General features: G+C 39.9%; 1 long non-coding RNA gene and 1 other non-coding gene across 3 annotated transcripts in view; one reads left to right on the top strand and one right to left on the bottom strand.

The window, feature by feature from the left end:
• Window positions 1-2,823, bottom strand: part of LOC118148019 (uncharacterized) — a 172,722-nt gene extending 169,899 nt beyond the window's left edge. For both annotated transcript variants that reach the window (XR_013527429.1, XR_004734762.3), the window contains exon 1: window positions 2,711-2,823. This is a non-coding gene — a long non-coding RNA (uncharacterized LOC118148019). The remainder of the gene's footprint in view (window positions 1-2,710) is intronic.
• A 13,601-nt stretch (window positions 2,824-16,424) lies between these two features.
• Window positions 16,425-16,532, top strand: LOC118148130 (U6 spliceosomal RNA). Its single transcript, XR_004734921.1, has one exon. It is a non-coding gene; the product is annotated as a U6 spliceosomal RNA (small nuclear RNA).
• Window positions 16,533-17,457: the final 925 nt, after the last annotated feature.

The following is a 17,457-nucleotide window of genomic DNA, read 5'->3' as shown; positions in this document are numbered from 1 at the left end:
TGAATCCTGTGAGAAAATATTGAACCTGCAAAAAGTATAGGGATCTGTATAATTGTGAAAAACTTCTTTGTGCTTAAGGAAAAAAATCTGCTTGCTTCTGATCACCAGACTTTCAGATGTGACCCTTTGTGACTCTACATCCCTTCTCTGCAGCACAGAATTCTGTCCTCCAAGCCTTTTCTTACACTAGAAGTGCAACCTTGCAATTGCCATTTAGGCTCCTTGAAAGACTATGCTTCTGCCAGGAGCCTTGTTCTGGGCATGTGATGCCCTTCACATCCAGACCGCTTTGACCTCCATGTTGCTAATCGCCTGTCTGTGCAGCCGCCCCTCACGAGTCATCATCACGGATGGCCTCCTTGCCTAATTTTACTACTCTTTCAGAAACAATTAATTGAGATTAGCCTATAAACCCTCCATATAAAATGGGCAATTATCAATTACTGACACTTCTCCAGCTCCACCCCTCTGTAAGAGAAGCACTCCAGGCCCCTTAATCACCTGCCATGTCTCCCTGCCGAGTACAGTGTGGGTGCTGGTCTGCCAGCCCCTCCCATCACTGTCTGACCTAGGCTGTAATGGGCAGACAGTGAGAGGTCCACTCAGAGCAAGAGGAAGCCCAGCTTGGCCTTCAGTGTCTCCAAATGTAGCCCAATGGCCACAAAAATCTATCTTCAGGTTTGTCTAGAGTTTGCAGCAGTTGTCACAGAACAGAGTAAGTACTCGCAGACCCCGATTTAAAAGATTCACTTAAAATGTATTTGTGGACCTACCACCTGGCAGGCACCTGGAACAGCAGTGACGGAGGCAGACACAGTCCTTACCCTCTGGAAGCCAATTTCTAGTTTGGGAGACATATTATACACTAGTAGTCAAGTAAATAAACAAGACATTAAATTTGATCTGCACTAAAAAGACAGTAGGCAAAGAAATATGAGAATATAACCATGATATGAAGGGGGACCTATCCAACTGTACAGCCCTTAAGCTGCACAAATCTATGTGGTGGCCATGTAAACGTGGATGGCCTCTCTGGAAAGGGGACATTTGAGCTGATGCTCAAAGGACAGAAGGAAAGAGCAGCCCAGCCAGAAAGGACAAGGGCCAAGGCCTGGCATGGGGTAGGGCTGACCCATTGGAGGAACAGAAAGGAGTCCCACGTGCTGGTGCATATGCAAGATGCAGAGACAGAGTGCAGCTGCACTGTCGGGAGGGTGTAGGTTTAGCCGAGTCTGGAGGTCAGTACAGATCCTGAGCACATGGGGAAGCAAATGAAGTTGCTTCAAGCAGAGAAGTGCCATGATATTGGCTAATTCATACTTTAAAAATAACCTCTGCTGCTGAGCACAGAATCAGTGACAGGCCACAAGACTGGAAGCAGGGAAATGTGGTTTAGGCCAAGCCAGTGGTTCTCCCCTCTGGCTGCACATTGAAACAACCCTTGGAGCAGAGCATTTAAAAATTAGTGATGCCCTGGTCCCGCCTACAGACAACAATTCCATCAGTGTGGGGTGAGTCCCAGGGGTCAGTATTTTTAAAAGCTCTCCAGGTAATTCTAAGGTGAAGCTAAGGATAAAAACACCGGCCTAGAGGTTATGCTGTGACAAGCTATAGAGAAAGTCTACACAGTGGTTCTCCATGTGGCTCCCTGAGCCAGCAGCATCAGCTTCACCTGGGAGATTGTTAGAAATTCAAATTCCTGGGCCCCACTCAAATCTACTCTATCAGAAACTTCGGGGTTGGGGCCCAGCCATCCGTTTTAACACAACTACCAGGTGATTATGTTACTGCAAATATTTGAGAGCCTCTGGTCTAGATGATACCTTTTTAGAAAACTGAGGATTATTCCAGGGCCAGAATTCCTGGTACTGGGAAGATGAACAATTATGCCAATAGAAAATATTATTATAGAAGATCTCAGAGTTAAAAAATAATGATAAAACTGTTCCGTATTAACAAAGATAAGGCATTAAGATTTCATCACCAGGAAATATGCTCAGAATACCTTCTTTTTTTTTTTTTTTGAGATGGAGTCTCACTCTGTCACCCAGGCTGGAGTACAGTGGCACAGGTCTTCATAATTGTTCATCATTGCAACCTCTGCCTCCCGAGTTCAAGCAATTCTCCTGCCTCAGCCTCCCAAGTAACTGAGATTATAGGCGTATGCCACCACGTCAGGCTAATATTTTTGTATTTTTAGTAGAGATGGAGCTTCACCCCATTGGTCAGGCTGGTCTCAAACTCCTAACTTCAAATGATCCTCACTCCTCAGCCTCCCAATGTGCTGGGGCTGCAGGCATGAGCCACTGCATCTGACCCAGAATAGCTTTTCCAATAGCGGTAACAAATTTATGATGAATCAGTGATACTCACTATAATAAGTTCAAGTCCCAGATCTACAAGACCAGCTGGATAACAAATAGCAAGGTGTTGCTTTTTCATACCATCTTATTGGACAAAATGTTTTTGTATACAGCACCGAGTTTCTGCGCCACAAGGCAGATACTACTCCAGCATTCCCACTTTATGGGTAAGAAAGCTGAGGTTCAAGTAGTTTAATTGATTGAAGGTCATACATTCAGAAATGGATTCTGTGGCTATGTTAAGCCTTCCACTCCACATTTTTTCCCAGAAGTAAGACACTAAGCTCACAGCTTCATATCATAGTTATCAGCAGAAAGCAAAAGTAGTACTTAAAATTGCTACTTACAATGTTTACGAGTAAACTGGAATCCAAAGCCTCTAGCTGAACCAGTGAGTTATCGCCAGTACCATGCAAGGCAGACATCTAGCTGTGTGGCAGGAAAGAGACCTACGGTGTCTGAGGCTGGAGATGGGGAAACAAGGAAGTAGCAACCCTCTGCTCTGCCCAGCCCAGCCAGAGGTCAGGTTCTGACCTGCGTCTTGCAGACCCGTGGTGCTCAGCCCCCACGACCATTAGAGTCACCTGGGGAGCTCATAAATTACAATACAAAGTCCTACTCCATGGGATCCTAATTTCAGTGGTCTGGGGTGCAATCCCCTCAGTATCTACAGAAAGCTGGCTGTGGGGCTCCGCTGTGACAACCACAACTGCAGAGAACAAAGTAGCCTGGGAGACATGGAGGGGCTGTTTTCAGAAAGAACCTCATGGAGCTCTGAGCACACACAAGGTTGCTTTATAGAGCGAATTGGAGAGGGAGCCTTGGGACCTTGCAGACTCAGGCAGACCACAGTGGGGAACAGGAAAGTGACTTTAGTGCTCAGAAGAGCAACTTAGAGTGGCAGTAGTGCCTGTTTGGCTGGACCAGGCTGCACCTGGGGATGCACAATGAGGGGGCTGGTGCAGAGAAGAAGAGGAGGTGTGCTTAGAGTGCTCGCCAGACATGGTCCCTGGGGCCCTCAAAATTAGCTGCTTGTGTGCGAAGGAGTCCACAGGTGAGGGTCATTGACATTTGGTTAGCAATGTTGTTCTGTTGTGCAAAATACTATGAATGCACTAGTCTGTTTCTACAAGTCCCCATCCAGTTACTGGACCTGCTTCATTCTTCATCATCTCGTTTCCACTTCTCCCTCCCTCTGACTACAAGGTAATCAGTCCCCTAGTGCATAGCTGTGGGGGTGGATGGCAGAGAACCAGACATTCTGATGAGGGCCGCTGCAACACAGAAGTGGCAACAGAAATCCTTCTGCAAGTTACAGCTCACAACAAAGCTTTCTCCCCCTTGGAAACCTTTTTTTCTTAATTGTAGGGTGAGTCCATCAGGAGAGGTGTTCCTGGTGCTAAATGTCTTGACTGAGGTTTGAAAAACAACAACTACCCGTTGAAGAATTAGCTGAAAGCCTGTGGCTCCAGGTGCAATCAAAGTTGCTAATGGGAAACCTTTGGCTAGTGCCCTAGAATCAGGTAATAGATGCTGCCTTTCCCATGGTGGCTTTCAGGAAAGGAGGCCCCGGACAGCATTTCTAGGAGTAATTATGCTCTCATCCCAACCTCGCTACTAAGGGAACATGAACTCTACTGCAGCGTTCACCACCGCTTTTCATTTTACTGCACAAGCGAACTTGTATTGCACCAGGAAGATAAAAGATTTCAGGTTCCAAGGCTGTCAGACATTTCCACTTATGAATTTAGTGAGATTCCTAAATCATGGCTGAGGCACAGCTTCCGAAATCTCTCCCCTCATTTTCAGGTTTTCTAATAGCTCCCTATGCTCTTGTGGTATCTTGGTGCAATCACGCTAATAGGAACAATTTAATGGAGTCCTGGGGAGGCTAAGGTTTGTAGGATTACATTTCAACACTCAGCTCCTTGTCCGAGAGAAACACCCTTCCTTAATAGACTCCCTGGATTCTAGACCTGCTCACTTCTTTCTCAGCAGATCCAGCTGCACCTGAACAGGAGAGAAGAATTAGAAACTTGGTTACTGCTCCTTCTTGAATCTCAGCCCCAGACAAAAATGGGTTTAGGGCAGGTTAAATGCTAATCACAAATTAGGATTCATCAACATGCAGAGACCGAGAATCATTTTTCTCAGTGCTCAGAGCAACCTGTCTAAAGCACAGCCCTTTGTACCTCTCCTATGTATATTACCATCCACCAATTAACTCCAACCAGAATCCCTGAGGCTTGCTCCTCCAGCTTCCTCGCACCCCCCTCATCTAGCCAAAAAGCAAATAAGCTTTCTCTGAAGGTTTCCTGAAACACATCCTGTTCTTTCTGTACTCAGTGCCTTTGTCCTGACTTGGCCTCATCAGCTCCTGTCTGTATTCATCTCAACAAATATTTAGGGGGCTGCCGCTATGTACCAGGGCTAGGTGCTGAGATCACAGGAGGACATGGTCTCATGAGAAAGATGCATTAAACAAATAAGTACGCAAATAGTTATTGAATAACAAATGCCATAAGTGGTACCAAAAAAGTGCTATTGAAATTGGTGGGTGTAACTTGCCTCAGAGGTTCAACTGTTGGAAGATAAATCGTATTACCTCCTAAGAACACAGAGGAGTCCAGCTTCTGGTCTGGCTAAAGAGACTCCTACAGAAATCAGGAGTCGCAAACATAACACCTGTAAACTCTGGAGAAAATACAAAAGAAAAAAACAGCAATGACCTGAGGGTATAAAGAGTGAACACAGACATTCAGGAGGGTAATCAAAACTTAGAAGAAAAGAAAGGCATAAAATGAGCCTGGGTAACATAGCAAGACCTCATCTCTATTAAAAATCAAAACTATTAGCCAGGCATGGTAGTGGGTGACTTTAGTCCCAGCTACTCAGGAGGCTGAGGCAGGAGGATTGCTTGAACCTGGGAGATTGAGGCTGCAGTGAGCTATAACTGTGCCACAGTCTCTATGGCTTTAATCTTGAAGGCAAGCCAAACTCAGCTCCACATGGAGTACATAAAACTTTGCAAGAAGAATTATGATTTTTCTGACCTAAAGAACAAAAGAACAAAGTCTGGGGCTATCATAGCCACTAGAAAGTAAGGAGTAATTTTTGAGAAGAGAAAAAAGGGAGAGAACTCTGATTTCTACATGTATGTTTTACCCAAGTGTGTGACTGACCTGAACTAAGTATGCCCAGAGCAGATTTCGAAACAGCCTAGACAAGGATACAGAATTGGACTGAGACTTGAGCTGCTGCTCAAAAGACAGTTTATCATTTCAGTTCAACCAAGTTAATGGCTTGATAAAACAAAAACACCAATGCTCTTCAGAGGAATATAATAATATCCAGTGTGTATCCAGAATTCAACCGAAAGTTACTCAACATGTAAAGAATCAGAAACTGTGATCCAGTCTCAAGGGTAGAGACAATACATAGAGACCAATTTTGAGATGACCCAGATGTTGGAACTGAAAAAGAATTTGAAGCAGCTATTCTAACTACTGTCAATGAAATAAAGAAAATTTTGCTTATAATTAATGTGAAGAAAAACGGAAATTATCTTTAACAAAAAGAACCAACACCAGGCATTGTGGCTCATCCCTGTAATACCAGCACTTTGGGAGGTGGAGACAGGAGGATCTCTTGAAGCCAGGGGTCTGAGACCAGCCTTGGCAACATAGTGAAACCTCATCTCTATTTTTCAAAAAATAGCCAGGCGTGGTGGCACACACCTTTAGTCCCAGCTACTCAAGAAACTGAGGCAGGATTGCTTGAGTATGGGAGATTAAGGCTGCAGTGAACTATGATGGCACCACTGCACTCCAGCCTGGGAGACAGAGTGAGACCCTGTCTCAAAAATAAATACAAAATAAATTTAAAAATTTAAAAAGAACCAAATGGAAACTCTCTAACTTAAAATTGCAACATCTGAAATTTAAAAGTAAGCATAGGCTGAGTGCAGTGGCTCATGCCTGTAATCTCGACACTTTGGGAGGTCAAGGCAGGCAGATCACTTGAGGTCAGGAGTTCGAAACCAGCCTGTCCAACATGGCAAAACCCCATCTCTACTAAAAATACAAAAATTAGCTGAGCATGATGGTGTCCTCCTATAATCCCAGCTACTTGGGATGCTGAGGCACAAGAATCACTTGAACTCAGGAAGTGGAGGTTGCAGTGAGCCGAGAACATACTACTGTACTCTAGCCTTTCTCAAAAATAAATAAAAATAAAAGTCAGTACAGGAGTTTAACAGAAAATTGAGATGGCAGAAAAAAGACTGTAAAATTTAAGATAGATTAAAAGAAATTGTCGAATCTAAAGAAAAATATGCAGAGCCTCAGAGAACTTTGGGACAATAATATATTGTCTAGCTTTTGTATACTTATAGTCCTAGACGGAATGAGAGGGAGGGAGGAAAAGAAAGAAAAAGAAAGAAAGAGATGGACAGAAAAATATTTGAATATATTAAAGTCAATATTTCTCTCATTTGGTTACAATTATACATTTACATCTTTCCAAAACTAAGCAAATCTCAAGCAGCATAAATACAAAGAAAATTATGCCTATCACATCATAATGAAACTGCTGAGAGCCAAAAGTAAAGAGAAAATCTTGAAAGCAGCCAGAGGAAAATGACACATTACATAGAAGGGAGTGACATTATCACAGACTCCTAATCAAAAACCAGAAGGAGGCCAGAAGACAGTGGAACAACATCTGTAAAGTCCTGAATTTAAAACACGCACACACACACACACACACACACACACACACACACACACACACACCTGTCCAAAGAAAGTTCTATATCCAACTAAAATGTCCTTCAAGAATGAAGACAAGTATTCACTTTGGCACATATACTAAAAAAAAAATTTTTTTTTAAGACAAAATAAAAACATTTTCAGATGTAAGAAAATTAAAAGAATTTGTCACCATCAGATCTGAACTTCAAGAAATGCTATAGGAAAATTTTCAGGCTGGGAAATAACTTTTGAAAATCAGAACAATTTTTTATTCCTACAATTATCAATGATTCAAATACTATCTAAAAATTACAAAGCATGTAAAAGTATTAATAGTTATCAAAAAAGAATATTCACTTTAAACTATTAATGGCACTCTAAATAGAAGTCATCAAATGAGCAAAATGGTTAAGTCAGGTACAGTAACTAAGTGTATACCTGTATATTATTAAAAGAGTAAAATGGTACTTGTGAATAGAAATAATGACTATGTTGCTAACAAAAAGTTATATCGCTGTAGCTCTAAAATATTTATAGTCTTTGACCTAATTATTTCTCTTCCAGGAATCTACCTTAATAGAAAGTCACACCAAGAATAATGTATGAAGAGATTCATCACTGCTTTTTCCAGCAAAAACCTAAACCTGGTAGTAACATGTTTCAATAATTGGCTTGTTAAATATTCTATAATTCACTGTTCTGGCTGCAATAAAAACTATATTTTTAAAGACTATTTAATGTTAAAAATCATTTTCATTGCAAGAAGGATAGCAATTTTATATTTGATGTGTGTATATTTAGACTTCCATGAAAAAATACTGTAATGTTGCAAATATTAATTATTATCTCTGGATGATTTATCATTAGAAATTTTTATTTTTTAATCTTTTGTTTTACATTATTTTTAATAAGGAAATTAATTATTGGATAAACTTGTGTATTCAGTATAAACTTACATTTTGATGTGCATAGAAAAAGATCACAAGAACAAAATTCCCTAATAAGAGAATGTATATATATACGTTGATATTCTCTTTCTTCCAGGCAACCTGACAGTTTCATATCCAAAGTTATAGTCCATGATGCTTCCTTGCTTCTTGAAGAGAGGAAGAAGCTACATAAGTTGATGGTTAAGGAAAGACCCTGTAGCCAAAGTGCCCAGACTGTAATCCCAGATCTGGCATTACTCTAGTTACCCTCTCTGTGGCTTATATGTACAGTATGAAGTTTGTAATAAATCCTGACTCCTAGCATTGTTATGAGGATTAAGTGAATTAATTTCTATAAAGTGCTTAGAGCTGTGTCAGGCATTTGGTGTTATTTAATAGTGTTTATTAAATAAAAACTAAGTAGATAATTATTCTAAGGAAAAATGTTCACTACAACATTGTTTTAAAAAGGGGGGAAAAAAAGAAATTGCCAATAAGAAATTAATTAGAATTACAGAGTAGTTAAAAACACAGACTCAGAAACCAGACTGCCTGCGTTCAAATCCCAGTCCTGCTATTCACTAGCTGGATAACTTTGGGCAAGGGATGTAATTTCTGTATGTATCACTTCTCTCATCTGTAAGATGGAGAAATAATAGTACCTACTACATAGTTATTTAAGGACTTCTAAAACTCTCAGAACAATACCTAGAGTGTGATAAGCACTATAATTAAGTATTCCCTCTTGTAGTATGGATGTGGATATGATGGTGGCAGTGATAGTACCTCCATATATGATAATAGGTGTCTTCCACATGTTGCTGAGTGAAAAAATCAAATTATGAAACAGCAGAGGTGCCGCCTATATTTGAGCAGCTTGAATCTTGCACAAACACAAGGAGGCAGATAAAAGCTGTATACACCAGGAAGGGGGCACCTTTTTGTAATTTGCACAAAAGCACAGAGCACATGACAGCTGGTTCTCTAAACAGTTAAGTAGAATCCCATTTCTGTAAAATCCAATCAATGGCCATGTATGTGTTTTTCAATGTGCACCATGTTAATGTGAATGGTGGGCCTGAGGTATTATTATTATCTCTTCTGAACCTATCTATATGTCCCTTCTCGTCCCACCTTTCACCTCCACCAAGCAGACTTTTTTTTCTTTATCTTTCTTTTTTTGAGACAGAGTCTCACTCTGTGACCCACCCTGGAGAGCAGTGGCACCATCTTGGCTCAATGCAACTTCTGTTTTCCAGGTTTAAGAGATTCTCCTGCCTCAGCCTCCAGAGTAGCTGGGATTACAGATGCCTGCCACCACACCAAGCTAATTTTTGTATTTTTAGTACAGGTGGGTTTTTGCCCTGTTGGTCAGGCTGTTCTCAAACTCCTGACCTCAAGTGATCTGCCCGCTTCATCCTCCCAAAGTGCTAGGACTACAGGTGTGAGCCACCATGCCCAGCCAACAGGCTTTTTTGTATGAAAACAATAAAGCTTTGTTGTACAACAAAGACCTGACTATTGGTGTAAAAAGATATCCATGATAGAATATTAGGTGGACAACATCTCATTTACATATATGCATGTGTACAAGAGTCTTTGGGGAGAAGAATCGGGAACATTTATGTTCAAAAATGAACAGTTGCTCTCTCTGTACCCAAGCATTGCATGCTATTATCATAGCTTTCTGTATCAATAAAAAAATTGTTAGGATTTTTAGATTCTGGCACTCATGAAAAGGAAATATATTGAGTGGTTGTCTTTTGGTGGTAATGTCCTAGAAAATCTCATTTTCTTTTTTATATTTTTCTATAATAAATACATATGACTTTTATATTCAGAAAACATATATTTAAACTATATGTGGTTTATCTACATACATCCTTAGTTGTAGTATAGAATAACTAGAATTAAGACACTTTACAGGTGAAAAGGGGAGTTTTGTACATTTTCCCCCATACCTCCCCCAAACCAATGCAAGCAACTGAAATATTTATTTCTAGCAGACAACTCTATTTTATCAGTTAGCAAGATACGTGTCCCTGGCAGATTCACTGCAATAAGCTTCTGCCATGGTAGAAGGTTCAGGAAACCTCATTTGCGAGTTGCAGTTATGCCATGTTCCCAGCTTCCCCTAGGAGTGCTCAGGGAAGTGACTGTCTTATTTACAGATTATTTTTAGTCCTTATATTCCCAGCTGTGCTGTACTCAAACATCTTCTGAGCTAGTGCTGAGCAGTGAATACCCACATACACGTGCACATGTGCACACACATGCACCCAGGCACACACGCACATACATGCATGCACGCGTGTGTGCGCCAGAGTGGAGAAATACAAACCAGATATTAAACACAGATCAGACCCTACAGACTGTCAGGCTGAGGGATGACTAGGATATGTGCATTGGCCCACAATTTCCAATGTGTTAAAATAATTTAATTGGGTATTTCATGGCACATTTTGCATTATTATGGCTCCCTTTGGATGCAACAAATGATTTGCTTCAGTAATACAGAGTCCCAAGTAGTGGCATTATGTGATTAAGTAAGTGAGAACAGCAACCATTAAGTTCAGTTCAGTCAGGCTTACATCCATCTTATTTCTTTTTTTATAATTCAAATTTTCCTGCAGGTATATATTCACTTCAGACCATTTTTAAGTCATAAGTTTATGAGAGTTTCTCTTCTTACTTTTCATCCAATTACTACTGCATTTAGAGTTTCAAAACTGCAATTTGATTCTCCTTTGTTAAGTAGATTGATTGTTACGTTATAAGGCACTAGAATATCATCCTCAATTTCCATATTTATAGCAGCTCTCCAAAATATCAAAAGGCTTGTTTTGTGAGCCTCATAGCAATTCTAGTTTATTAGACTTGAACACTTGATTAAAATTTGCATAGTCATTAACAGTGCTCTTAACCAGCCTCTCTGCCTATTAAGTTCAACGGTGTATAGAAGGTTAAAGAGAAACATGGTGCATAGTTGAAAAACAGCTTGAAAATTCTAGAGCAATGGCACTCAACCTGGCTTAACCACTGGCCTCCTTGAGAATATAAAGAAAGTTGTAGGTCCTCTCCCCAAAGCAATGCAGGTATACATAACAAAATTTTCACATTATTTTAGGGGGTGCACACACACATATCCTACCCAAAAGTTCATAGAACTCAACTTCAGAATCTCTTCTCTAGAACAGTAGTTCTCATCCAGGAGCAATTCTGCCATCCAGGGGACAGCTGGCAATCTCTGGACACATTATTGCTTGTCATAACTGGGGAGGCACAGGTGTGCTACTGGCCTCTCACATTATTGCTTGTCATAACTGGGGAGGCACAGGTGTGCTACTGGCCTCTAGTAGGTAGAGACTGGAGATGCTCTAGACATCGTACATTGCAGAGCACATTCCCTCACTCATGATGAAGAATTATCTGGCCTCAAATGTCCATTAAGCCCAGGCTGAGAAATCTTGCTCTAGAGAGTATATCAAACATTCTTAGGGGATATCGAGACACCTCCCTCCCACCCCTCAGATGGGAAATATGCCAAAGGAGAATAAATATAAATCATGGAAAAATCCATACATTTTCACCTTGATTCATCCAACCAATTATTTATTCAGCAAACTTTTACTAAACACCTATTTCATGCTAAGTACCATTCCAGTTACTGGGAATACCACTCATCAGAAATAAAGTCAATTAAGTAAACAGCCCGTTAAAAAGTTGTACTAGATTAGTTAGGAATGAGTTCAGCCCCATGCAACACATTAATAAAATAGGAATTTAACAGAAACATGTCCATGTAAAAAGAAATACGGCCAGGAGTGATTGAACGTGCCTATAGTCCCAGCTACTTGGGAGGCTGAGGTGGGAAGATGGCTTGAGCCTGGGAGTTAGAGGCTGCAGTCAGCTATGAGTATACCACTGCAGTCTAGCCTGGGTGACAGAACAAGAATCTATCTCAATAAAAATAAAAACAAATAAAAATTATTTTTAAAAAAGAGAGAGAGAGAGAGAAATCCAAGGGTAGACAGTCCTAGACAGTTAAGGTAGCTTCTTGTTGTTGCTAAGACAAGAGGCCCCTTCCATTTTCCTGCTCTGCCATCCTTGATGTTTGCCCTCATTTCTGATTTCAAAAGATGTCTGCTGCTTCTTAAGGCTCAAACCTAAATTCCAATGGGCAGAGGAGACAATGTGAAGAACAAAGGCAAAACAATGTATGAACTAGTTAAGCCTGCTTCTGCTTTAAATGGAGACAATGACTTTCTGGAAATTTGACCCAGTAGGCTTCCATTACATCTCATTGACTCTAATTGGGCCATATGACCACACATAGCTGCAAGGGAGTCCGGGAAGGTCAGTATTTTTTTTAACTGAGCACATTGTTACTCTGAGAAAAATCAGGGCTCTGCTAATAAGGAAAAAATGTAGAATGAGTGTTGGGAAGGGAATTAGCAGCGCCTGCTGTAAGTGTGGTAAGTGCAAGAAAGCAGGATGTAGGAAATACTAAAGGAGCACTTAAGTTTGTAACACACCCTTGAACAATCAGGGGAGGTTGAAAAAATGAGGAAGAGTTACCCTATCTATGTGTATGCAGGGGTGTGTAGGGGTGTGTGTGTGTGTGTGTGTGTGTGTGTGTATGTGTGTTTGAGACCAGTGCGATGGGTGTGAGGTTAGTGCCAAGGTGATCCAAGCAGGGGGAGCCACATGTACAAAAGGCTGGAATGGGAGAGCAAGGAATAGTGAAAGATGACATTAGATGGGCAGGTAGGGTGGTGCAGGCCCTACTGTTGAGTTTGGCTATTATCCTGAGGGCAATGAGGGCCTTTTATAGGTTTAGAGCAAGGAAATACACCATCCTAACATCTAGTTTAAAAGATCACTCCAATTACAACATGGAGTACCCACTGTACAAGGGGCAAGACAGCACAAGGAGGCCAGGACAGTGACCCTGAAGACAGAAAGATTGGGTGTTCATCTTTGTAAAATATAAGCATGCTTCCCCATCCTCAGCCATTCCACAGGGTGACAGTTGGAAAGCTTTGTCAGACACAGAGAATGTGCTACCTAAATGTGCTATATGGAAGAGTTATAGAAAATCCCATGGAGATATGTTCTCGAATCATGCAGTGACCCATTTTCTTCAGTCCTTGAAGATATAACTTTTTTGAGCTAGAGTTTTTTTTCCCAGAAATCCATCATTTAACTGTTGACCACTCATCCCAGTGGGCAAGGTTCGTTCATTATAAGGTCAAATGACTCCTACCTGTCCCCAAGCGTCTGCCGACTTTGACTGTATTTCTTCAAGAATTTCCCTGCAAGCACATCAACCATTCTTAACTAAATGCAAGTCTTGCATCTACATCTAACTGGAGGCTCTCTCACTGATTCTCTGGAGTAAGCCCCATACTATCACTGTGTGCCTCTGATACCATTATGAGTCACAACTCTTCTCAATAATATGCAATGGTAGAAAGAGAGACTGTGGATGAATAAACATAGCTTGCTGAACACACTGAACTCAAAATAACACGGGAGAATACTCATGGAACGAAAGCTTTTACTGTATGATACACACAGCAACAACACTTATCAGGAAATCATATACTACTACCTGCCAAACACTGTTGGATGACAGCATGTGATACAGCATGCAGATTATAAGGAAGAATGTAATTATAGTCTAACAATATACTATGAAGGAAGGCTATATATTAATATATTTTTAAAATACTTCCCAAAAGTAGCCCTATAAAAATATGAGCTTATGGGCAAATAACAGGGCATATTCCTAAAGAAATGTGCTTATTCATCAGGAGATTTTTGGACCAGTAATATGCCACAAAGATAAATGATTGGGAAAATGGCTTCATGGTATAGCTCTCAGTATGTACAAACTACAGGTCCAAAGTAAAATTAAGAAATGTATTACAAATACTCATTTTGCAAAGCGTCCCTCATATCTGAGCATAGAGTAAAGATGTTCAGAAATCCAAACACTGGAGCATTTACCTGAATTGCTGAATAATTCAACATCCAAAATATTCAAAATATTGAATTATTTTAAAAGTTTCATTAAACAATACAGGTAGAATGCGCCATTGCACTCCAGCCTGGGCAACAAGAATGAAACTCCATCTCAAAAAATTCAATATTTTATGATTTAATATTTTTACAAACAGCCTTATTGAAATATAATTTACATACCATAAAACCAATTCATTACCCCCACAAGTTCCCCCATTTCTATGTGCATTTAATATTTTCTTCCCCAGACCCAGGCAACCACTGTTCTCTACTAAATGTGTCTTTTCTGAACACTACATATGAATAGAATTGTACAACATCTGATCTTTTGCATCTGGTTTCCTTCACTTAGCAAATGTGTTTGAGGATTATTCCTGTTGTAGAATGTACAGGCTCCTTTTAGTTTCTCAGTAGTATCCCATTGCATGGATATACCACATTTCACTTATCCATTTACCCAGATGGACACTCGAATTTTTCTTGTTTGGGGCTGTTATGAATAATGCTGTTACATATACATGATTTTGTGTGGACATATGTTTTCATTCCTTTTGAGTATATTCCTATGAGTAGAATTGCTGGGTGATATAGTAAATTATTTTCAACTTTTTAAGACATTCCCAAACTATGTTCCCAAGAGGATTTACCATTCTACATTCCCATCAGCAGTGTATGATACTTTAGTTTCTCCACATATTGCTAACATTTAGCATTGTCTGACTTTTTGATTGTAGCCATTCTAGGGATGTGTTTTAATTTGAATTTTGATGATGATTAAGATGTTGAACATCTTTTTATGTTTTTTTGACATTTATCTATTTTTCTTTGTTGACTATGCATTCAAATTGTTTTCCATTTGTTGTCTTATTATTGAATAGAATTCTTCATATATTTTGCATACAAGTCCTTTATCGGATGTGTGATTCATGAACATTTTATCTCAGTCTGTGGCTTGTCTTTTCATTTTCCTAATGGTGTCCTCTGAAACACAAATGTTTTTCATTTTGATTAAACTCCATTCATGAATTTCTTTTGGCAGTTGTGTACTTTGTTTTATATTTAAAACATTGTTTTGTTTTTTTTAAAAATCTAGCTTGACAGTCTCTGCTTCTTTATTAGGAATTTAGATCATTCCTAGTTAAAGTGAATTACTGATATGGCTAGTTTTACATTTGCCACCGTATTTGTTTTGTGTATGTTTATTTTTTCATTCCTCTGGTTTTCCTTGACAGCCGTCTCTTGAACTAAATAAATGCTTTCTCATGTATCATTTTAATTCCTCTGTTAACTATTTCAATTTTTTTGTTATCTTCTTAGTGGCTGCTCTAGAGATTACAACATGAATCTTAATTTATTGCAATCTACTTCAGATTAATATAACCTAATTCTGTTTCTTTTTCTTTTTCTTTTTTTTTTTTTTTTTTTTTTGAGACAGAGTCTTGCTCTGTCACACATGCTGTAATGCAATGGCGTGATCCCGACTCACTGCAACCTCCACCTCCCGAGTTCAAGCAATCTTCCTGCCTCAGCCTCCCAAGTAATTGGGACTATAGGCACATGCCACCACGCATGGCTAATTTTTTGTATTTTTAGTAGAGACAGGGTTTCACCATGTTAGCCAGGATGGTCTCAATCTCCTGACTTTGTGATCTGCCTGCCTTGGCCTCCCAGAGTGCTAGGATTACAGGTGTGCGCCACCACAGCTGGCCCAATACAACCTAATTCTAATAAAATATATAAACTTTGCTCCAGCATAATAGCTTCATTTCCTTCTCCTTGTGTGTGTTCAAATTACTGTTTTATCCTGATTTCAAAGAGATTAAGAGAACATATAAAATACATATAAATATTTATATTTGTAAAGTTTCTTATTTTAGTATATATATATCATTTCTGGTGCTTTACATGTCTTCTTCGGATTCAAGTTATGTCTAATGTCCTGTTCTATCAACCTGAAGGATAACTTTAGTATTTATTGACAGTTGGTTCTGCTAACAATAAATTCTCTTAACCTTTTTTATTTAGGAATGTCTTTATTGCCTTTATTTTTGAAGGGTAGTTTTTCTGGATATAGATTCTTGGATTTACAGTGGGGTATTTTTTCTTTCCTTTTAGCACTCTGACTATGCCATTCCCCTGCCTTTTGGCTACCATTGTTTCAGATGAGATGCCAGCCATCAATCACCTTGGTGTTCCCATGAATGTAATAAGTCATTTTCCTCTTGTTATTCTTAAGTTTTTTTTGCCTTTCACTTTCAAGAGTTTAGTTGTACTGTGTCTGGATGACAATCTTGTCTTTATTCTGTTTGGGATTTGTTATCAGGTTAGATGTGAATTTTTAAAATCAAATTTGGGTGCTTACTTCAGTAGCACATACACTAAAATTTGGAACAATATAGGGAAGATTAGCATGGCTCTTATGCAAGGATGACACACAAATTTGTGAAGTATTCCCTATTCTCCTGAGGTAGGAGAATCCTTGATCCCAGAAGGCAGAGGTTACAGTGAGCCAAGATCATGCCAGTGGACTCCAATCTGAGTGATAGAGTGAGACTCTCAAAAAAGAAAGAAAGAAAGAAAGAGAGAGAGAAAGAGAGAAAGAAAGAAGAAAGAAAGGGAAAGAGAAAGAGAGAAATAAAAAGAAAGAAAGAAAGAAAGAAAGAAAGAAAGAAAGAAAGAAAGAAAGAAAGAAAGAAAGAAGGAAGGATGCAGACTACAGGCCAATATCTCTGATGACTATTGATGCAGAAATCCTCAACAAAATACTAGGTAACTGTATTCAATGATACATTAGAAAGATCATTCAGGGCCAGGCTCAGTGGCTCACACCTGTAATCTCAGCATTTTGGGAGGCCAAGGTGGGTGGATCGCCTGAGTTCAGGAGTTCAAGACCAGCCTGGCCAACTTGGTGAAACCCTGTCTCTTCTAAAAATGCAAAAATTATCTGGGTGTGGTGGCAGGCACCTGTAATCCCAGCTACTCAGGAGGCTGAAGTAGGAAAACTGCTTGAACCTGGGAGGTGGAGGTTGCAGTGAGCAGAGATTGGGCCACTGCACTCCAGCCTGGGTGACAGAGTGAGACTTCATCTCAAAAAGAAAAGAAAACAAAAAGATCATTCATCGGCTAGGCTCATGCCTGTAATCCCAGTACTTTGGGAGACGGAGATGGGTGGATCACCTGAGGTCGGGTGTTTGAGACTAGCCTGACCAACATGGAGAAACCCCATCTCTACTAAAAATATAAAATTAGCCGGGGTGTGGTGGGACATGCCTGTAATCTTAGCTACTTGGGAGGCTGAGGCAGAAATACTTGAACCCGGGAGGCGGAGGTTGTGGTGAGCTGACACTGCACTGTTGCACTCCAATCTGGGCAACAAGAGCAAAACTC

The sequence above is a fragment of the Callithrix jacchus genome, chromosome 15 (assembly GCF_049354715.1).
Source record: "Callithrix jacchus isolate 240 chromosome 15, calJac240_pri, whole genome shotgun sequence".
Lineage (NCBI taxonomy): Eukaryota > Metazoa > Chordata > Mammalia > Primates > Cebidae > Callithrix > Callithrix jacchus.
This window is presented reverse-complemented; position numbering and strand designations above follow the sequence as displayed.